Here is a 23,039-nt window from a genome sequence, read left to right as displayed (position 1 = left end):
GTGTCCACGTGTGTGGAAAGCATGCTCACGCACTTGAGAAGATTATGTGATGATGTTGTGTAACCGAGGAAAAGTGGGCTCAGACAACTAGAGAGAACCCGAGGTTTCATGACTCTCTGATGTTCCATGATGCTGTTGTGCAACTTGGGCAACTGCCTGGATGCCCTAGGCATCAGTTTCTTGGTCTCAAGAACGGTGACCTCAAGGTCAGCCCCGGACCACTCCAGAGGTCCCACTGTGCAAGTGTGATTCACTGGCTCTACATTCCTATGTGAGGTTTGTAAGACAGTCAAGCTGAGAGAAGTGGGCTGTTGAGGGTTAAAATGAATTACCCAAACTGTGGCACTTGAGAAGTATCCTTGAGGCGCTGAGGGCAAGGGGCCACCTGTGGCCTCGGAGGCCTGAAGCATACCCCACTTCCTCTGAGCCATGGTTGGTCCGGCCGTGAACAAGCCTATCAAATGCATACATACAGAGGTTCTGACTCTCCAGTGTCTTCCAGAGCCAGGAGCTCCATCTGGCACTCCATTTGCTAAATGTCCCATTTATGTCAAATGCCAGGAAATGTGGCTGTTTAAAATCCCAGGGAATAAGATTTCCACTCAGCAGCTTTCTAATGGACACATACCGCACTCTGTGAAGCAAAAACCCTCTGCTGAGCCGTCAGGTCCCGGGCCCCTGCTCACCAGTTCCCCGGGCCTCAGCTGTGATGTACAAAAAGATACAAGGTGAGGAAGGGGAATCGCTAGGCTTCCGCGGCTGGCTAGGACGCCTGCTGCCGATAGAGGGAAGTGTTGCACATTGCAGAAATCCTCAGCCCGGTAGGACCAGACTGGAGAAATACTCACCTTCTTCTACTCAAACCACCAGCCGTTTAATAAGGAGCAGGAGCAATTAAAGCGGCTAGCTGTCAACACATCCTGCTCCTGGGCTGAGCTCATTATGATTCCATCACCACTTTGGTATTTGCAAAGGGCTTTGTAATCATTTGGAGAGATCATTCCTCCCTAGCACTTCTCTACAGAATGCCAGCTCCATTAGCCTTGTTTTTGTCTTTATTTTTTTTATTTTATTTCATTTTTTTTGTTGTTGTTGTTGTCTTTCCAGGAAGCTCAGATATGGGAAAGTTGGAAGGATAGCTTTAGTATTTTGAGTTCAGAATCAGAGTTAGAAGACTCATGCATGCTGTGTATGCATGCTAAGGAACCTTCTGGATGGTGCCTTTTCAGCCTGGAGTATGAATTATCAGCATGTGGTTGCTCCTTCTTTGTGTGTGTTGGGGGTGTGCATGTATGTGTGGGTGCATACATGAGGTCGAAGTTCTCGGTCTCAGACAGTCCTTAGCATCTTCCATCTCTTGTTTGAGACCAGCGTGGGACTCTTCTATGTAGACCAAGGTGGCTGGCTTCCAAGCTTCTAGGGATCTGCCTGTCCTCTGGAGACCTCCCATCCCACCATCAGTGGGATTTCAAGGATGTTCCGCTCTGCCCAGGTCCCCCTTTGTGGGGAAAGCAGTTTATCCACTGAGCTAGCTCCGCAGTCCTACGTTTTCTCTTGATTGATTAGAGATGGCAGTCTGGCCTGGAGCTGGTGGGGAGCACAGAGACAGGCCATCTTGTCTCTACCCTCCATGCCTGCTGTCCAGCCCAGCAAGAGCTGATGGTCAAAACTAAACTAGCTCGTTAGGTCTACTCTTCAGCCCAAGGAAAGTGTTAGGGAGAGATGAGAGACAGACATACGGACCATTCAAGTACCTGGACAGACATCCATCCACAGCCTTTCCCTCCCACGACCAGCTCATGAGAAGCAGTGACTGAGAGCCAAGCTGTCAATCTCTCTCTGGCACTCCACCCTCGCTGATCTCTGACCCCGCAGAATCCGTTTTCTTCCCACATTCTGAAGGCATCGAAGCACTGTTTTGGCTGAGTACACATTGGCTATGGTGTCACTTATCTGCAGGAGCCTAGCCTGGTGACATGCTCTATTACGTGACACGCTGGCCGTTGAGGAACACGCAGGCCATTTCTGTTATGGATGAGGTGTCGTCTCTCAAGTGGAGGCTATTTCTTTTGCAATGACATCAACAAATTGATAGATGAAACTAACGGGCAGAGTTTCATAGCGACACGCTGCCAATTTATTTCTGAAACGCCGTTAGGCCAAAGGAGGTCCGAGTGTGTGCCTGCGTGTATCTCGGAATGACAAATTAAAAGGGCTAGGATTTGTGGTCAGGTTTCTGATGTTTATCGCAGTGTAGATATGATCTGGCAAGGCACACGGGTTCTGTTTAGACACGTCTCTTGTTGGGCGGCACAAGTATCTGGTTTAGTTGTTCTGTCTGGCACCTCACTTACCCACCTAGGAAGGACTGTTGGCCCAGAGACACAAGTGCTACTTTCGTTCTGAGTAAGCCCTGTGCCAGGCTTGGGGCCATCGGAAGGGGTGGAGGGCATACGGTATTTTGATGGTGCTAGCTTGGTCTCAGGTACCACATCGAACTCTGAAAGGTCTGTGCCCACATCCTCTTCACTGTGGCATGGCTGTTGGTGGCTGGCGGGCACCATCTCTGATGGTACCAGTTGTTTCCACTGCTTTTGCCGATTTGAACATAGATGGATGTTGATATGGATTGTCTGTGCGGATCTTGTCTCTGATACATTTTTTAAGTCACTTTCGGTGATCCAAAGATCACTGAACAATCATTGGGCCCAAATGTCGCTGCCATTGTTCAAGTTTCTATAATCCAAAATGGCACCTTGGGGGCTGGGGAGTCGGCTCCACAGGTTAAGTGCTTGCAAGTAGTGTAAGCATAAAGATTTGAATTCCGGCTTCAGCATGCATGTAAAAAGCCAGACACAATGGTCTGAACCTATACTACCAGTGCCAGCGAAAAGAAGACAGGAGGATGGTCCCAAGGGCTGACTAGCCACATCGTTGAGCTCCGGGTTCAGGGACGACTCTATCTTCAAAAGAAAAGTGAAGGGTGACTGAGGAAGATGCATGATGTCCTCTGACCTCCATGTACGTGTGCATCCATACATGTCGTGTACACGCATGTGGACATGTACACACACACACACACATACAGATGGCACCTTGGGATTCCATCCCTTTGGTTGTCTTACATTAAGCCACCATCAAATGTCAAACATAGAGCAGAGAGGAGACAGGGCTGTCTCTTCTCACCTTGCTTACTGAGGCCTGTGACAAAAGGCAAGGCTTCCCACAGATTGTGCTGCTGTGTGATGTAACGTGGAATTGGGAGAGCTTAACTTGGAATCCTGCATCACCGTGGACAAAGCCCTGGATGGTGTAACTCTCCAAACTCCTTACGCATGCATGTGTGACTACAGATGCCTGTCTTTGACAGAACATTTGGCTCCCTGAATTCAGCTGCACTCTCTGACCAGCGGGCTCCAGGGACCCTCCAATCTCCACCTTCTGCCATGCCCAGCTTTTGATATATGTGCTGGGGATCTGAACTCAGGCTTGAAGGTTTGCACTTCATAGTCAGAACCATCTCAGTCAGCTCTGTTCCTGCTTTGTCTGTGTTTGTTTTTCGAGACAGGGTTGCTCTGTGTAGCTTAGCTTTGGCTGTCCTGGAACTTGATCTGTAGACCAGGCTGTACTCAAGCTCACCGGCCTGCCTCTGCCTCTGGGGTACTGGAGTTAAAGGGTCCATCACTGCCGTCTTGTCCCCATTTGCACACCGTAGGCTGTGATTCTTGCTATCAGGTGAGGCAAGGCTAGAACCAAGTCTCTCAAGGGACTTTTACGAAGACACTGCCACAGTGTCCGTTGTCCGTAAAAACCCTGAGGTGTATTTTGGCTCCAATCCTCATGTTATTCATGCAGTAGGACACATCTGAGTTCCGTGTAAGCACACCGTTTTACACTATGACGGAGCTGTTCAGCGCATTCTCATGTCTGGTTCTGACCACAGCAAATTTCCTACCATTTTTCCCCCCTGAAAATAAAAGGAATTAAAGTCAATGACAGCAGTGAGTAGAAAATTCTCTGTGTAGTTTTCTGTTGTGCCTACAATCTGCGTTATTTATGCTTAAAATTATATACTTCAAAAATATTTCTACACTATCCGAACACTTTATAAAGACCCACTATTGCTTTTCTAAAATTGTTCTGATTTTGTTTATTGAAATGGTGAAATTATAATCAAGGAACATTGAAGGGAAAATAACTCACTCTTCAAGGCTGTCAGCTGAGCAAACTCTTCCCAGTTCTCCTTCTGCCCTGTGCGTGTATTCAGGCTAACGGGAGGGCTTTCATCTGTCGTCTTCGCTCCGCCTTAGCAAAGGTGATGCTGGGAGAGCAGCTCAGCTTGGACAGACACCCTCCCTACATCACTGTGTGCCGTGGAACCCAGAGCCACACAGTCCAGAGAGATCTCAGAGACCAGAGGGACTGTCATGTTGGTGGAAGCTTCTCGTCTCATCCTCAAACTGTATGCCACACCCGAAGCCATGGGCATCTGTTTGTGGGGAGCAACAAACAGAAAATGATAGGAAGAAAAGGCTGAATGTGTGAACATTCAGAGTATTTGGCCCAAAGAAGCCTAGAAGCTCCTCATTCAGTATCTTTCAGACTCTGAACGCCTGTGGTAAATAAAGCGTGGGAGGCAGGTGTTAGCTTTCTCCTTTATGTAAATTAAAAAAAGTCATGTTTGCAATTGAAGAGGTGTGTGGTGTGTGTGTGTGTGTATGTGTGTGTATGTGTATGTGTGTATGTGTGTGTATGTGCATGCGTGTGTGTATGTGTGTGCGGGTGTGTGTATGTGTGTGTGGTCAGGGTTGATGCTGGGTGTCTTCCTTTGTTGTTCTCTACCCTATATATTATTTATTTCCCCCACTTATCTTTTGAGACAGGGTATCTCACTGAACCAGGAGCTTGCTGATTCGGCCATGTTGATTGGTCAGTGAGCCCTAGAATTCCTTCTACCTCCACCTTCCCAGCTCTTGGGGTCTAGGTTGTTGCTTCCGTGACTAGTTCTAAACTCAGATTCATGTGCTTATGTAGGACATGTTTGCCTACTGAGCCATCTTCAGCCTCTGGATTTAGGTTATTTTGAAATCAGCTTCCCCCATGAGGAAACTGTTATCCAGGAGAAGGGTTGGGTTGTAGGAAACAGAGGAAGCCCTGAGTAAATATTTATTTTGATATGGGCACCGCCTGTCAAGGACTCCAAGACCAACTGGTGCGTGGTAAACTGGCCAAGTTATTACACATATGGGCCAGGCTCAAGAGAAATGGCAAGCTTTCCTTGGGAGTCAGTATACGAGTGAGTGTTTATGAACAATTGATCGACATCTGCAAAGACTAGCTAGCAGTGGCAACTTCCTCCTCAGGAATGTTTACAGCCCGAGACTGCCCAAGTGCACAGACCTCCTTCTGAGGCTAGCTCACCCCTCCCTCTGTGCTGAACCTAACAAACATACCAAGGTTCCAGGTTGCAGTACCAGAGGCAGCTGTAGCAGTTAGAGAACTGTGCCTGACCCCAGCTCCATTGTACACGTGTCTGTGTGTCTGTCCTTTCTTCATTCCCTTGCTACCCCTAGCGGGTATTCCGAGTACCAATCTGTGCTGGATGCAGCCTGGGATAGTGCAGGCTGTTCCGCCTTGGGTCTTAAAGGTTGCAGGCTTTGTGTCTCCTGTTTGTTGTTGGATCGTTCCCAAACCTTGCAGTGTATCTCCATGGTCTCTGCCCATGGATTCTGAGCTCTGGAGTTCAGACAGTGTGGCAGGAATGCCTTTTAGATTGCTCTTAATTGGGATGACCCAACAAGCGAGCTTAACACCCTCAAGCTACGCTGCAGGGCTGGGATCGTGAACTGATTTCTTCACCCATGAGTCACATGCCCGGGTCCTGTCGGGCATCTCTGCAGTGCTCACACATCCTTACACATGTCTTCCTCCACAGGGAGCTTCAGGGTGCCTAGACACCTGACTTTGTGCTTGGTATGCACTTTTCTCTCAGTATATACATATGTGTATGCATGTACACCCGTGTATTTGTGTGTGTGTCTGTGTAATAAAGGACAGAGGTAAACCTTAGATGTCATTAATTTTTCACCTTTTTATTTTTTTTTTTTTGAGACAGGGTGTGTCACTGGCCTGGAACTCATCAAGTCAGCTAGGTTGTTTGGCCACCAAACCCCAGGCATCCTTGTTGGATGCCCCCAACATTGGGCTTGTAAGCACGCCCCTCCACCTCTGGCTTTCACATGGCTGGGGGTATTGAGATTGGATCCTTTCAGTTGGAAAGAAAACATTTTATCAACTTATGTGTCTTCCCAGCCCTCTCCTTGTTTTTACATTTTTTTTTAAAACAGCACAAGATTACTTTTGGCTTGTCTTATTCCCAACATCTTCGTGGAACTATCATGGGCTTACAAAGCTGCGTGTATCTAATATGGCAAACCAGTGAGAGAGAACGGCTGCAAGCGTCAGCAAGGCCATCATCATTGAGGTGACACACATCCAGCGTCTCCCAGAGTTAGCTTTGTTCCTGTGCCCCCCGCCTTGGTGGTGACATGACTCATCCTGAGAGCTGCCCTGTCGGAAGAGTTTGGAGGCACAGCACCCCCTTTCTCCCTGTGAACATCCTGCACCAGAGTTCTAGAATTCAGTCTTCACATCCCCGTCTGGTCATAGGGTTCTCATTTCTCTACAGACATACGAACGGCCAAGAGGTAGGGGAAAGATGTCCTAGGCACCGTTCATTACTAAGGAAAATGCAAACCAAGACCACTCTGAGCGCCGGGGTAGTTGTCAGTTGGTGCTTGCCTTGCAAGCATGGATTCAGTCCTCAAAACCCACTTAAAAAGTTAGGCATGGTCCACACATACACTTGCAATCCCAGAATGAAGATGGTAGAGATGGGCAGATCTCTGTTGTTCACTGGTCAGCTAACTTATCCTATTCAGTGAGGTCCAGGCCAGTCAGAGATCCTGTAACAAAAACAAAACAAAGCTATGGATGGTGTCTGAGAAAAGACACCCAGGGTTGACCTCTGACCTCTGTACGTGTGTACACCTCCTCCCCATAGATAGCAGAACAACAACCACAAAACGGATGCGAACACCCAAGCCTGCCATGAGATATCTCCTCACAGAGATTAGGATGAATGTTATTTAAAAAAAAAAAAAACCAGGGCAAGTTCTGGTGAATGTATATAAGCAAGCTTTGGAATCACGTGAGGCCTAACCATGGTGGAAACTCAACACATCCAGCAAGTCACAGTGTAGAGTTCACATCTACATCAGACTCTATGCTGGGAAGGTCAGAAGAATTCAACATGTCTCTTCTCACTCCAGGAACCTTAGGGTGGGGTGGGGAAGGTAGCCCACAGCCGAGGTGGTACTGTGGGGAGAGCCCCTGAAGACCTTCCTTTGTCAGGCTGACATTCCACCAAGACATTTCCAGGTCTCCTAAGTCCACTGAGCCACCCAGTACAAGTGGTTTTTCAATTGGTTTTCATTTCTGCCTTTGTAGAATGGCTTGTGCGTTCTGGGCCGTGGGTACTGGGATTCCTAAAGTCAGCGAATGCCTTTTAAAATGTAAACAGCTGGACGAAGTGCCAGCTGCATGTAAGGCATTCCACTGTAGCCGTACTCTGGTGCTGGCTGGGTAAGCATAGCTGTGTTCAACAGGAGTGCTTGCTCAGCCTTTCCACGTGGGCAGAGAAAATGTACAGCTTAGGCCTTCCTGAGAACACCCAGAGAGTGAAGGGCCGCACGTTAGCTCAGCAGACACTGGGCTGGCCTGCTTGCTTGTGCAGTTTCGGGGGACCATGCCAGGTGAGCTGTGGGGACTTGAGCATTTATTTGATCTTATTCGGATTCTGCACTTTGAGCGTATGTGTGCAGGGAGGGCCACAGAACTGAACAACCTCAAACCAACCTCTTCTGCTATTGCCACCTAAAATAACTTCAGAGCTGAGCCAGGCCCCCTTGCCAGGCTGACCACATCTGGCTCAGAGGTAGTCTTGTGTGTTCTCTGCTGCACCCCAGCCTGCCTCCCTTGGTACAGCAAGGGGCTGTGGGAACTTAGCCATTTTCCAGTCCAGCAGCAGCGTTTTCTTTCATTGGCTTTCCTTGGTCGTGGTCAGAGGAGGTAACGTTCTACTGCTAGCCCTGGAGTCTTTCCAGGGGGCCACTTGTCCAAACACACTTTTCCTTTAGCCTCAGCGAAATCATCAGGTGGCGTTCTGACAGTCTCGTGGTGCTGTTTCTAGAAGTTCAGTCCATTCCAAATACTTTCTGGTTCAGGGCACTGACTCATGATAATTCTGACTTTGTCTTATGGGTAAGTACTATGTGTCACCTACTGCACTGATCTTGTAATATGTTATGGTGTGCGTGTGTGCATGTGTGTATCTGTGTACAGTCTTCGGTGTTGTTCCTTAGGTACTTCCACTGTTTTTGTGAGACAGGAACTTTCACTGGCCTGGGACTTTCTGATTAGACTGGGTTGACTGTTCAGCAAACCTGGGGGATTCTCCAGTGTTTACCTCCCCAGATCTGGGATTACAAGTAAACACTACCAACACTACCATTTCTCTCTCTCTCTCTCTCTCTCTCTCTCTCTCTCTCTCTCTCTCTCTCTCTCTCTTTTAAATTTGGGTTCTGGGTTCTGGGGATCAAACTCAGATCAACTGAGCTATCTGCCTAGGTCTTCTTACAATATTATATCTGATAATATTTCTACTGGGTGGGTTAACAATTGTTTTCCTTGGAGGTAACATTCCCCTGCTGGCCCTGGAGTCTTTCAAGTAACTAAGTTGATAACACTTAGTTACCAACACTATGTCCCTAACAATAAAAATTAATATTTACCAGGCACTTAATGTGTTAGCTAGTTTTATGTCAACTTGACACAATCTAGAGTCATCAGAAGTGGGGAGGGGGGCGTTTCAGCTGATAAAAAAGCCTCCATGAGCTCCAGCTGTAGGCAAGCCTGTTAGGTGTTTTCTTAATTTGTGTTTGTTGGAGAAGGGCCCAACCCATTGTGGGTGGTGCCACCCCTGGGGTGGGGGTTCCGGATTCTGTAAGAAAGCAGGCTGAGCAAACCCTGATGAGCAAGCCAGTAAGCAGCCCTCCTTCATGGACTCTGCACCAACTCCTGTCTGTCCGAGCTCCTGTCCCGATTTCCTTCAATGACAAACAGTGATGTGGATGTAAGCCAGATAAACCCTTTCCTCCAAGGTTACTTTGGGTCATGGTGCTTCATCATGGCAGGGATAATCCTAAGACTCTTACCAGTTTCTGGGTCCTGGTTATGTGTTCTACATACTATGTGCAACCTTCCTAGTACCCTGGGATGGTGACTGTTAGTGTTGTCCTCTAGCACAGCCTGGGAGGCCTGAAATGTGTTCAGTGCAGGGTCCAAAATCCACATGTGGCCCAGGATAACTAGGAATGTATAAATGCAGACCGACATGAAATTGAGAACTTACTCCAAACATGATACATTTTTTAAATAATCCAATTGTGCATTTCTTGAGTGTGATCTTTGTAGATGCCACTGCCACATCTCAATGCCAAAAGGGTCCAGCCCTGTGAGAGCTGAATCTTTCCTGTCATCGGCTGATGTCCACACACCTTCATCATCCTGTGCTAGTTTCTGTGCCTACAACTGAGTTCAGAAGGATTGCAATGCTGAGCTTGGAAGCACTGAAGAGAGACTGGCCAGGGGTTGGAAGGAGTTACTTTGGAGAGACAGAAGAAAGTCCTCTGGTGAGCCTTAACCTGGGAGACCCAGTCCTTCTGAGACTGCTGTGTGGGGCAGTCAGTCCTGTAGAAGCCATACGGTTCTGGGCGCCTGTGTCAGACTTCTTAGACAAGTTCATCCTCAATCGCCTTAGTGCGGTTCCTGAAGCCCCCAAGGAGACCCTGAAGATATGTTAGTTCAGTTGGTAGAGTGCTTGCCCCAAATGGACAAAGCTCTGGATTCAGTCAATCCCCACGGCCATATAAACCTGGTGTGGTGGTTCAAACTTGTCATCAAAGCCCTCAGAAGGCAAAGGCAGGAAGATTAGAAGTTCAAGGACACCTTTAGCTACACAGTGAGTTTGAAGGCAGCCTATTAAGATTACGTCTCAAAAACAAAACAAACAAACAAAGCAAACCACCAGAACCAATAGCAAAACCTCCAAAGAACTTCCAATGGAAGAAAATACGGTGTGTGTGGGTGTGTGTGGGGGGAGAATAAAAGCTCTAGAATCCCAAACTGCAAGGGCCATTTGTAGAATGACTGCCGAGGCTCAGAAACCCACATCAGCATCACCTGTGCATTGCTGCTTACCCAGAGGACAGGAAGCAGCTGAGCCCCTTGGTGTTGTCATCCCTGGCTTGTCCCTGATTGACGGGAAGTGTTTTCCTCCAAGTGTACACTTAGTGCGACTGAGAATCAATGGGAGAGAGGGGCTCAGAAGTGCCCAGGCACTCATAAATATTTCATGCAGTTGAATCAAATGGAAAAGGCAAGGCTGTTGCTTTTTCAAATGGAAGTGGCAGAGACTTCATCCCATCTGAGATTAATAGGCACGCTGCCCAGCGATCAGAGCCTGGAGACAAAGGAAGGGAGCAGCCAAGACTGTGTAGCCCAGAAACGGAAGCTTCCAGGCTGGAAGGGATGCTCAGTGTGAACGCCACAGGCCAAGGCACTGGCCAGGCTGCAAGTGGGTCTCCCTTTATGCCTTTCCAGAAGGTAGCTAGCCTGAGGCATTATTCTCAAAGCCCCAGAAGAGTTGAGGTAGCACCTATGCTGAGAGGAGGAGTCAGGTGGGGTGGCCTTGTTCTTCCTCCGTCAGGGACCATCACTCTCTGGATCATTCCACATGGCTGAGTAGGTAGGCTGTTGGTAAGGCCTGACAGGGACAGATGTGCACCTTCTTGCTTTGGGAATTTCTTTCCATGTTTCTCAGCCTCTGAAGGCAAACACGAGGTGATTTTCCAAGCCATTTCCCTTGCTTGACCTACTTCCAAGAATGATGTCCCTCTCTCTCTCCTGCCTGCCGATTCCAGGGATGTGAGACTATGGCCGTATTTCTCTTTGAGATTGGAGCGTTATGAGAGAGTCAACTCAAAATTTATTGTCAGGGCGAGAGGTGGACTGGCCAGGCACTTTACCAAATGAGCCAACTCCCCAGCCCCTTGCTCCTCAAGCCTCCTCCCTGCCCCTCAGGCAAGTGAAACATCTGGCTTTCTACCTCTCTTCATTCTGACCTTTGAGAAGGTCCTTTGCTGCCTTGGAACTCACTTCTTATTGGGTTGAAGAAGTAAGTTGGACTACAGTTTAAGAAGAGGCAATCAACGGCACGTACTGGCTTTGAGGGAGCCTAGGCAGTTTGGATGCTCACCTTACTAGACCTGGATGGAGGTGGGTGGTCCTTGGACTTCCCACAGGGCAGGGAACCCTGATTGCTCTTTTGGCTGATGAGGGTGGGGGTTTTGTTTGGGGGAGGGGGAGGGAAATGGGAGGCGATGGCGGGGAGGAGGCAGAAATCTTTAATAAATAAATAAATAAATAAATAAATAAATAAATAAATAAATAAAAAGAAGAGGCAATCAGAGATGATCTAGTTGAAATGATGACCCAGGCCTGGGACCCTCTCTAGATACTCTGTCAGTTCACAAAAAGGTGGCTCCTGGGGACTCCAGGGACCCACGCCATCAACCTCTGGTGATGTAAGTCATTCATGTATAATAGGATAGACTCCCCATCCATTCTCAAGGGATGTGTTATAGACCCCAGTGGGCACATAAGACATATCAGACCCCATGTTATCTGATTTTCTCTTTATAGGCATGCCACTATGGTAAAGGTTTGATTCTGTATCATATTATATTTTCATGAACTTTCTTTTTCACCCAAGGAAGCACTCTATGGCTTGTTTTTTAGCAGGTGGAATTAGCAGCATCCTTGCCCTTGTACAAAGGGTCACTGTTAAATAAAATCAGTGTTATAGGACACAAGAATTGCAGTAGCCTGACAGTTGACATCATGACCAAGAAGAGCTACACAGTGTGGAGATGCTGGGGAGAGAGATGATTCTCATCACAGGCAGGAAAGAATAGGTCCGTGTTGGTTTTCGTGATGCCCCTGAGAATGGTACACATCTTAAAACAAATGATTGTGGGCTAGCAATCAATGGCTCATGGGTAAAGGTGCTTGGTGCTAAACCCGATGGCCCGAGTTTGATCCCTGGAGCCCTTATGGAAGAAGGAGAGAATCAGCTCTATACCGATGCCATGGCAAGCTCTCCCTACCCCTACATAAATGAATAAATGTAAAACAAACATACTTTCTAGAACGTTCCTGTTGATATTTTTTGTCATTCTTTTTTTTAATATAATTTTTTTTTATTAAGAATAGGAAAAAAAAGTTTCCACCTCCTTCCAGCCTCCCATTTCCCTCCTCCTCCCCCTCCTGTTGATATTTTTATACTGCTTTTGTTTGGGTCACTGTGTATGCGGATGGCGCCATGTTTCTGTTTCTCCTGCCCATATCTCCAGTCACATAGCGTGCCATCCCAGAGGACATCTCAGCCAATGCAGAGTGTGACCTCTGCCAGCTCCTGAGCCACACAGAAGCTGTGAAGAGGCTGTGGTGGTCCACAAAGGCCTGTCTGCTGAGGTCTGAGAGACCTTTGGATTTCTAGGGCATTTTGTTCTTTTCTGAAGCTAGAACAAGAATTTTCCTTTCTAAGCAAAAAGTTATTCGAGGGTATTGGGATTGAGTTTGCCATCCTTGGAAGGGACAAAATACAGTGTTTTCAATTATTTGTCAGCATTTACCCCCTCAGTCTCTACATAGATCTTGAAATGGTCCTCTAATTTACTGTATGCATGTGTGTGTGTGTTTGTGCATGTGTGTATGTATGTATGTGTGTGTACATGTATGTATGTACGTGCGTGTATGTATGTGTGTATGTGTATATGCGTGTGTATGTGTGTGTCTCTGTGTGTATGTATGTATGTCTGTGCATGTGTGCCTGTGTGTATGTATGTGTGTCTTGTGTGTATATCTGTGTGTATGTATGTGTGTATGTATGTATGTGTGTGCATGTACGTATGTATGCATGTGTATGTATGTATGTATGTATGTATGTATGTATGGGTGTTACCCATGCATGGAGATCAGAGGCTGACATCAGACGCCTGTCTTAGTCATTCTCTACCTTATTTTAGGACATGGTCTCTCACTGGCCTGGAATCACTAATTTGGCTAAAGCGATTGGCCAGTGAGCTCTGGGGATCTACCTGTCTCCAGCTCCTTGGGGCTGGGATTATAGGCAGAGTGCTTGTTCTTTTATGTGGATGTCAGACAGTTTACTGACCAACCCATCTCCCAGTCCTTCTCTAATACATTTTAAAAATATCTTCTAGGTCCACGACCCCTGCTTCCGGGAACCATTACAGCCTCATCGCTTGACGGCACCAGTAATCCATCAGCTCTGAGCGCGCACGAGCTTCAGAGAGGCTGACTCATCCCAGCCCCATTGGACAGAACTGGAGGCTGCAGCCTAGTTTCAGGAGGAGCATCCTGAGGTTGGGTGAGTTTTTCAAAGTAGGCCTGGGATAAAGGCAAGGCTTTTGTGATTAATCTCCACATGTGAAGCAAGCGATGGACCCGGCCTCTCCACAAGTCACCGCCGCAGCCAGAGATTCTTAGTTCTAAAGAGAATCTGAGATGCAAATCCCATCAGGAGCATTTGCTGTCAGAAGTGTGACCTCATCCTCTTGGCCTCCTTCTAATGTCTTTAAGTCTGGAATCCCTGGCAATGAGGCAGATTTCAGACATTGACATACAAAGCATCCAGAAGGCTTCAGACCACGGCATGTATGTCTAGTGGAAGGATTAGAATGCTGTTCCACTAGGGAGCAATAGGAGACTCACAGTCCCAAGCCTCTTCCGTAGGCTGGAACACTAAGAACTCCCAGGACTAGGGCCTCAGATAAAGCAGGTGCATTGAACCCTATGAAACTGGCAATAGCCAACTATGTCACTTACGAAAATGGCTGCTTTGTGTGGTTTGTCTAATGCGCCTTTTCATTATCTTTTCTCTCCCTCCCCCTCCTCTTTCTTTGTGAGAGTCTTGAACTCCTAATTCTTCTACCTCTACCTTCTGAGTGATAGAATAACAGCTGTGCACACCACACCTGGATTATATGGTCCTGGGAATCAAAGACGGGGGTCTGTGCTTGTGAGGCAAGCACTTTCCATATTGAACTCCTGCCCCAGCCCTTGATCACAGGGACAAGGGACCCCACATGGGGTTTAGAATCAAGTCCTACTCATCATCCCAGGTGTAGCTGATTAGTAACATTTATTTGTGTCACCATCAGCAACATCTCAGATAGAAGCAATGTAAGAGAGGAAGGGTTTGTCTGGTGGAAGTCACAGAGAGATTTCAGTCTATCGTGGTGGGGTAGCCTGGCTCTGTCCTGATGGCACAGTATGTTCCCATAGAACAGATCAGGAAGTAGAGAGAGAAGCCTGTAACCAGAGACTAGGGCAAACCTTCAAAGGCCACCGCTTGGTGATATAATCCTGTCCTCCCTCTACAGCTTTCAAAATAGCATCCCACGGTGGTGAGCGAGTGTTCTAAAGGTGAGCCTGGGAGGACGTGTCGGGAGGACGTGCCTGGGACGACGTGTCTCATTCAACCATAAGCCAGTTTTAAGCCCTCGTGGTTTCTCCAGTCACAGTCAGTCTGTCGTCTCCTGGAGTTTAGATGACAGTTTCTTAATGATATTTAATTATTACTGTTTCTGTTCACAAAGGGCCTGAAAGAGCTGAGCTCTCTGGAGATGGCTTCTGCCTTCACTTGTGCACGCCCCAGCTGCCCTCCCAGGGTTAGGACGCTTGTTGCTTGTTGTTTGGCTGTCTAATCTTGACGTGTTTACCGACAAAACAATAGCAGCAGCCACCACACCCGTTTCAGAATTTATGATGGAACTTTTTATTTTTTGCTTAACGAGACTTTACAAAATAGCTCAGAAGTTGATCTTGTATATAGTATTAAAAATACTGACTGTCTTTTCAATCTTCTGAACTACTTAGCATTTACATGATAACCTGTTTTTTGTGTTGGTGTGAATTCAAGTGTCTCGTGTGCGTGTGTGCTTGTATGTGTGTGTGTATGTGTGCATGTGTGCACACACATGTGTAGAGGTCAGAGGTCAACTTCCATTGCAGTTCTTCCGTCACTGTCCACCTTAGTTTTTGAGACAGGCAGGTCTCAGACTGTCCTGGACTCACCAGCTAGGCTGGCTGGTCAGCAAGCCCCAGAGATCTGCCTGTCTCTGTCCCCCAGTGCTGGAACAAGTAGCATGTACAGCATGCCTGGCCTCTGTGACATGAGTCTCGGATATTAAATCCAGGCTATTGCCAGTAAGGTGAGCACGGTACCGTGGACTGAGGTCCTCAGCCCCGAAGGGATCTTCAGAGCAGATGACTGGTTCTCCTCTTCTCACACTGAAGTTATCTAAAGTTTATCCTGCTGTGACCCCAGGGATGTGTGACAATGAGGAGCACCACATGGGAGCACAGAGAGCATCTGTGACCTAAACACATGCCGCTCAGCAGTACCAGTGCCTGCTGTACTTGGTAGGAAACGGAGGACCCAGGAAGCTTCAAGCGCACACGTGGAGGAGCACAGCTCACCGTTCTCTTTACTGTGTGCCTAGCTACAGCTGGCATCTCTGAGGCTCCTCCAGCTGAGTGGAGCACCAAGCCTACCCATCCCTCAACTGCCCGTTTCGTTTCCACCTCCACGAGGATTTCAAGCCTTCCGTGTCTTCTTTGCTTGTTCCACCAAAGCTGCAGGGACTGCACTCCTGATTGCATGGTTGCCCTGCCGAAAACCCTCGCATAAGGCATGCAAACCGTTGCCGCTCATGTTCTAGAACCCTGGCTCACCGTTTCTGCGCCTCTTGCAGCCTGTCCTTTTGGCTCCTCTTGCTCTGTTTGTCCTTTTGTTCCTTCTGAGTGGTAATGTTGGATTAGCTCTGTCCTTCACCCAGCTGGGCTGGGTCACACGGCCCTGCCTGGTTCTCACGGCACACAATTTAGCAGAGGATAGGGCGAGATTTCCCTAGCAGTTGTTTCTCTCAGTTTCAGACCAAGTGTGTGTTCTTGGAGCAGCCTCCTTTACCTGCTTATATGATGTTAAATGTGGTTTGCAGGTCGGTGGTCTGTGTCTAGTCAATCATTGGCTTATTGGCTTCTTTGGATTAGAAATCGATAAAGATTAACCTCAGTCTCTCTCTCTCTCTCTCTCTCTCTCTCTCTCTCTCTCTCTCTCTCTCTCTCTCTGTGTGTGTGAACTTGCACTTGTGTGCATGTGGGGGTCACAGGTCAACTTCAGGTGTTCCTCAGATGATATCTATCTTGTTATTTTTTAAATTTTTTTCTCATCAGGTTGTGGTGGTGCACGCCTTTAATCCCAGCACTCAGAAGGCAGAAGCAGGCAGATATCTGAGTTTGAGGGTTTGAGGCCAGCCTGGTCTACAAGCGAGTTCCAGGACAGCCAGATTTAAACAGTGAAAAACCCTGTCTTGAAAAACCAAAAAAATTCACGGGAGAGGGGAGGAAGGGAGGGGAACAGAGAAAAATGCATAGTTCAATAAAAACAATAACAAAAGAACCCCCCCCCATTTTTTCTTTTTCTGTGTGTGTGTGTGTATGTGTGTGCTCTATGTATGTGTGTTTTGATTTGCATGTAAGGGCATGCATTTTGTGGGCATGGGTATGCATATGTGTGCATATGGAGGTCCAAACGCGATGTCCAGGAAATGATTTCAATACTCATTATTCACTGGGTCTTTAAATCAAACCTAGATCATGCCCGCGGGGTAGGCCACCACACTCACCTGGCGTTTACCCGGGTTCTAGGGACCTGAACTCTGGTCTTCATGCAAGCCCTTTAACCACGATACCATCTTCCCAAACCTCACTTAAGTTTTTGAGACAGGGTCTCTTATTGTCCTGTTCACCAGGCCAGGCTGGGCAGTGCCTGCTAGGGAATCCTGCTGTCTCTGCGTCCATGACCCTGGAACGACAGCTGTGTGGCATCACGAGTGCCTTTTTCATGTGTGTTTTGAGGAATCAAACTCAGGTCCTTGTGCTTGTGTGTTAAGTGCTTTCCTGATGAAATTATCTCTCCAGCCCCAAGTCCAAGTTCTTGATATTCCAATTGTGCATTTTGACTATTTCCATCCATGGGTATGAATTTATGGTGACGAAGGCTGGCGCCGATCACTCGGGTATCACTGTCTGCTCCCCTCTGCGAAAACACACAAAGAAGAGAGGATGCCGTGCTGGCCATAGAGACCAGTCACGGCAAGTCTCAAAGGAAAACTCCAGGGACCAGGTAGGAAAGGGATAAACTCTGTGAGGTGGACTTGCCCAGTGTGCCCCGGATGTGAACAAAGGCAAAGGCTCACATCTTTGGGTGAGCGTCGCTCTCTAGGCTCAGTTTGGTTGGCTTCTTCCTGAGGGAGGCAGAGGGGCTTTGAAGCTTAGAGTCGCATTTGAGTGAGGTTTGACCCTCGGGTAAGATATCAAAAACCTAAGCCTGGGGCCTGGAGGCTGGTAGGAGTTATGAGTCAATCTACTCTTGGGAACTTAGTCATTTCAAGACCCCGAGGTGCCAGCTCGGCACCCAGTAAGAGTTTCCAGTCATTGAGCACTAACAAACAGGAGGTGACAGTCATCTCTAGACGCTGCCTGGAGCCCCCTGCTTGGAGAGGCTGGAGATGCCTGTCCCCTTTACTTCTAACACTCCTGCCAGCTCACAGCACCCCAGGCTCAACGGTACCCATCCATGGGGATTTTTCTAAGGTGTATACACTTCAGAGCTTACAAACTGACACCAGACTAAAGCAGCCTGCTTGGAAGTCGCAGAACCTGGCTCTACTTGGTGGGGCTAACATCAGAGGAACCAGGTGAGTTATCAGTTAGGGAACTCCCAGGAGTGCTTAAGATTAGAGGAAGCTTATAGCAGAGCTGACTAGGCTCAGCTCAGCCCCGCAAGCTGTTTCATCACAATCAGGCAACCTCCTCTGCCTCCCGCTAACAGGGATGCAAGCATTATCATGGGAACTTTGAAATAAGAATGTTTCCCGAGCTAGGGAGACAGTTCTGTCTGTGATATGTTTGCTGCACAAACATGAAGACTCGAATTTATATCCCAGGTATAAATGCCCAGTGTGGTATTGTTCGCTTAAAATCCCAGTGCTGGGGAGTTGAAGACAGGGGAACCCCCAAGGCCAGCGAGCGGAGACTAATCACTGCAATGCGAGACACTGTCTCAAAAGTCAAGGAAGATAGTCCCCAAGGAAGGAAACACCCATGAGCTCACATGTATGTACATGAACATATCCACATGTATGTATGAACACCCATGAATTCACTTGTATGAACGTTTATGTATGCACACATACATACTCAGAGAGGAGAGGGAGGAACAGAAGGAGGGGGAAGGAGGGAGGAAAGAGGTTCAGTTATCTTCCAGTGCTCCAGAACTGTTGAATCGGGGAGGCGGTGGCAGCCAGGCAGCCTCTGAGCCTGGCTCAGAACGTGGTACAGCCATTGTGGAAAAGCTCATTCTAGAGATTCACTGTTGCTGGCACGGGAGGTCTGGCTGCTCATTGATTCAGTCTAAACTCAAGTCTAGCCTTCCTTGGCAGGCACACTCTTCCCATTAAGACAGACTGGAACGAACCAATGCTATTTCAGTGGAAGTACCCGGCTGCGGAGTGCATTGTGTGCATGGACGGAGTTGGCAGAAAGTCTGGGAAGACACGCTGTACAAGAGGGGGTCAAAGTCTGGGAAGACACGCTGTACAAGAGGGGTCATGTGTAGCAAGATGGAGGTTTCGGAGAAAGACCACCAACATGAAGCAAAGCACTGACGCAACATGACAACTGACAGGTGTGTGGGCGGCGCCTGCTGTCTCCATGGAGACTGGAGGACACAGCAGGCTGACAACACAATGTACAGCTTACTCAGAGAGCCAACCCAGGTGGATGCAGCCTCCCCAGCCTTCTACTAGCAATAAGTCAGAATTCAGGAATATGTATATATGAGTGTTTCTTAATCTTCTTTTTAGTTGGACAACACAAGATTTTAGCAGAGCGGCGAGAAAGGCAGGGAAACGCTGGCTCAGCTTTCAACTATTGAGAGAGACACACCTATGTGTTCATTTAGTGTGTGGTGGTGGTGGTGGTGTGTGTGGGTGTGCGTGTGTGTTTAGGTGTACATGTGTAATATGTGTGGTGGCTGAAGTTGATGCCCAGGGTTTCTCTGTATTGTTCAATACCTGCACCTGTTTTTTTGAGGCAGGAGAGCCTTTCTACAGAAGCTGGAAACCAAACCTGGAACCTCCCCTTATTAGGTGAGGGTACCACACCAGCATGCCCCAGGATCTCCCTGTCTCTGCCTCCCTAGTGCTGGGGTTACAGGAGCACGTTGCTGGATCTGGCCTTCTGACAAGATGGGGTGCAAAAGAGCAAACCCTTCTGTTTCTGGAGGTTGGACAATAGTGTTCCCAGATGAAGACTGAAATTTTGATATTAATATATACACACACACACACACACACACACACACACACACAGACACACACAGAGACAGAGACAGACAGATACAGAGATAGCTAGCTAGCTAGCTAGCTAGATGACTCCAGGGGAAACTCTCATGTCCTGAGGTCCATGGTTTCCGTAGACTGTTAAATGAAGGAAGGGACATACATATCTCTCTTTAGGACATTTTGCTCCTGCCAGGATGATCAGAGTCTTTTAGCAAGGAGCTTCAAGGACAAGGCAGGTGCAAAGAGCTTTCCTACATGTGAAACCCCAAAGCTGTTGGCGACTGGAAAAAGATGAGGAGGGTGAAAAGGAGAAAGTGGCTTTTGTCACCTTTGAGTGTCCTCAGCAGGGCTCGGTCACCGTCCCCCAAAAAACCTCTAAGTCTCTAAGGTCAGCCTGAGAGACAGAGTCCACAGGGAGGAAGGTGCGGTAGAAGAGAAAGGGAGGGCGGTGGAAAGGGAGGAAGAACAATGGTGGACGGTGACAAGGAGGAGGAAGAGGAGGATGAAGAGGAGGAATAGCAGAGGAGGCAGCTTCTGGCAAAACCCAGGCCAGGCTTCTCCTGGAAAACAAATCTGGAAACACTATCTGACAAGATCTCCGTAGAAGACATTAAGCCCAGAGGTTCCCACTGAGGAGAGGAGGCCAGGGCCAGGATGCTAGAGGCTCAGCCCCATGCAGGGGAAATCAAAATAGCACTCGCCAAAAGGCTCCTAAAGAGATAAGGGATTAGACTTGCCGGAAAGCCTGGGAAGATAGGGGGTCTCTAACATTCCACATGGGAAGGGGCCTTGTGAAGTCTCTTAAGAGCAAGCTGGGAAAACCTGAGTTCTACACCAGGGCCTCTGAGGAGGCATTAAAAAAATCAAGAAAACAAAAAATCCCCCAAGGCCAGTTGAGGAAAACGGTTTGTGATCCAGTTCCAGGCTGGCCACTCAGAACAAAGCCTGCAGAATCCTCCAGACCTCCTTAGTGGCTGCAGAGCAGGAAATTGTGGGGGATGGGACCCCTGGAAGAGGAAACTGCTGGGCAGACACATTCTTAATGAAATTCAAAAACAAAGCAAACACCGATGCAGGTGATTGCATTGCGGGTTTCTTCTTGGTGGTAGAGAGCTTGCATCTTAGATTGGATTCCAATTGTTCCACTGGAAGCTGCCATTTAGTTTTTTTTTTTTTTTTTTTAATATAATAGCGTTTGTGTGTTCTGTATGTGCAATTAGGCAGAGGTTTCTAATCAGTCCAGAGTGTTAGCAATGAGGGTACCAGCTAACATGGAAGCTGCTGTGGCCGAGGGCAGTTTCTTGGTGCAAGTCATGCTTCCAAAGCTAAGGTGGACTGCACCCTTAAAGTTTGGGTCAAAATTAACCCTTTATTCCCTAAGTTTGTTTGTCAAGTGTTTTCGCCATAACAATAAGAATAACCAGGCCTTGCAGCCTGATGTGTGCTTGTCAGCAGTTTGGGGTGACGTAGGCTCTTTGGCACTGGTAAGATTGGGGCACCATTGTCTATACCATCCTCAGGAAGGAAGCACTCGGCTTTCCTCCACTCTGCCTGTCACTGAAGTGCGAGCTAATGAGGGATGGATCTGGTCCCTCCAAACTGTGTATAAAATGGTCATGCTCTAGCTTCATTGCTCTAGGCTGCCGGTGCAACAGGAATCGGTAGGGTCAGAGCCAGGGCCCTGGCAGCCCTTCCAAGCCAGACTCACCCACTCGTCTTCAGTAAATCAATTAAGGACAAAATCACCAATGAAAAGGAAGAAGTGGAGGTTATTAAGTGTGGCCTCGTGAAGAAGAGGAATGGAGATCCAATGGTCCCGAGTCCACCTTCCAGGTCCTGCTGCGAGGTTTAGGTTTAAACACAGGGTCAGAGGTGCGTAGAGCTAAGCAGTCCTGGTCAGCGTGGTCCTGTCAATCTCTGACACACCCTTGTCTTAGCTCCAATCTCTTCTGCAAGGTGGCCTCCTGACAAGTTGTCCTAATTGCCTGAAATATCTTCCTGGAGACTAGCTCCTCTCTGTTTAGCACAAGGCTTCAGTCTTTATCCTTTCTCCAGCCTGAGGTTCCTGAGGAAATTCCAGTTTCTGAGAGCCCATTGTTTGAACAGTCTGGAAGCTGAGGGGAACTGGCATAGTGTCTCTAGAATAGTTTCATTCCTACCAGGACTTTACACAGGGACACCATGTCTGCTAGCCGATACCAGGGTCTTCACTGAAGCTATTGTCTTTCATTCCCCTTTTTCTTTGGCTAATGCTGCCTTGTCACTGGGGGTGCTAGGGAGAAGTGGCAAGCAAGGGTGGACTCTGATCCTCCCCTTGTCCAGGAGAAGCGATGTGTGAAGGGTTTCTCTTCTGAGCAGGAAGTGTGCCTGCCCACTGTAGGTGAGGACAGTAGACCAGGAAGCCACAGCTGGTACAGGGCAGACAGAACAAAACACTGGGAAGACTTGGGTCAAATCAGAAAAATCACTTTATTAGGCAGGGTCATGTTAGGTGCTAAGAAGAGTGGAGATGTTAATGGCCACTGTCTTCACATGGCAGAACTTTGCCTCCAGCCCTGAAATTGTTTGATGTGGGCACCTTGGAGTGTGGTGATGTGCCACAGCATCGCCATCTTGATTCTTGTCCGCTTCTATTTTGTAGTCTCCGTGGGGCCTGGGGCAGGAGAGTATGTGGAGAAGGGAGTTCCAGACTTTGAATACCTTAGGCTGGAATGGACACAGATTATTTTCAGTCACATGAATGTTCTGGTCAGTGTTGGTGATTAGAAAATCAACCCAAGGGGCTGGGATGCAGCCCAGTTGGTAGAGGGCTTGCCTAGCATACATAAAGTCCTGGGCTCCATCCCCAGAGCCTTATAAAGTTGAATGTAGTGGTGCTTGTCTGCAATCCCACAGCTTAGGAGGTGGAGGCAAGCGAACCAGGAGTTAAGTTTAAGGTTGTCCTGGACTGTATATTGAGTTAGGGGTCATTCCAAGATGTATGAGATACAGTGTTAAAAAGAAAAATACATAGCCTCCAATGTGGCTCTATAATAATACCAATATTATTTTATCAAGAAATTTTCTATTCAAGGAAGGCATAGTCTGCTTCTGCTCCAGTGTGGCGTCTCTCATGTTGGTGTTTAGGCTGGAGGCTAAGTTTTGGGGGATGTGTTCCACATATCAGATGCTAGTGTCTGCTAGTCCATACCTGGTAGCTATAGCAGCAACACCCACCCTGGATTGACTGTGTCACAGGATGAATCCCAGCCTGGGCCTGGGTTCCCAGGGAAGTGTCCCCAGAACACCGGGCAGGGGCTATGTCATCTTTCATGATGTGGTGTGGTAAATCCATGGACCATAGATTCACAGGGAGAGCACCCAAAGCCCCATTAGATGGTCCTAATCAGTATCATTGGTAAGAACTAGTCACCGGGATGCCAC

The 23,039-nt window shown here is 48.0% G+C and overlaps 1 long non-coding RNA gene across 2 annotated transcripts; it reads left to right on the top strand.

Annotated features, from left to right (window-relative positions):
• Positions 1-7,814: 7,814 nt before the first annotated feature.
• On the top strand, positions 7,815-16,357 carry LOC126488519 (uncharacterized). Of its 2 annotated transcripts, XR_007588729.1 has the most exons (4): positions 7,815-8,322; positions 9,521-9,752; positions 13,407-13,573; positions 15,536-16,357. It is a non-coding gene; the product is annotated as an uncharacterized lncRNA (long non-coding RNA). The 2 variants fall into 2 exon arrangements; XR_007588728.1 differs by having other exon boundaries at positions 13,407-16,357.
• Positions 16,358-23,039: the final 6,682 nt, after the last annotated feature.

This window comes from Alexandromys fortis, unplaced genomic scaffold (assembly GCF_014885135.2).
Source record: "Alexandromys fortis isolate MF-2015 unplaced genomic scaffold, M_Fortis_MF-2015_v1.1 scaffold_193, whole genome shotgun sequence".
NCBI lineage: Eukaryota > Metazoa > Chordata > Mammalia > Rodentia > Cricetidae > Alexandromys > Alexandromys fortis.
This window is presented reverse-complemented; position numbering and strand designations above follow the sequence as displayed.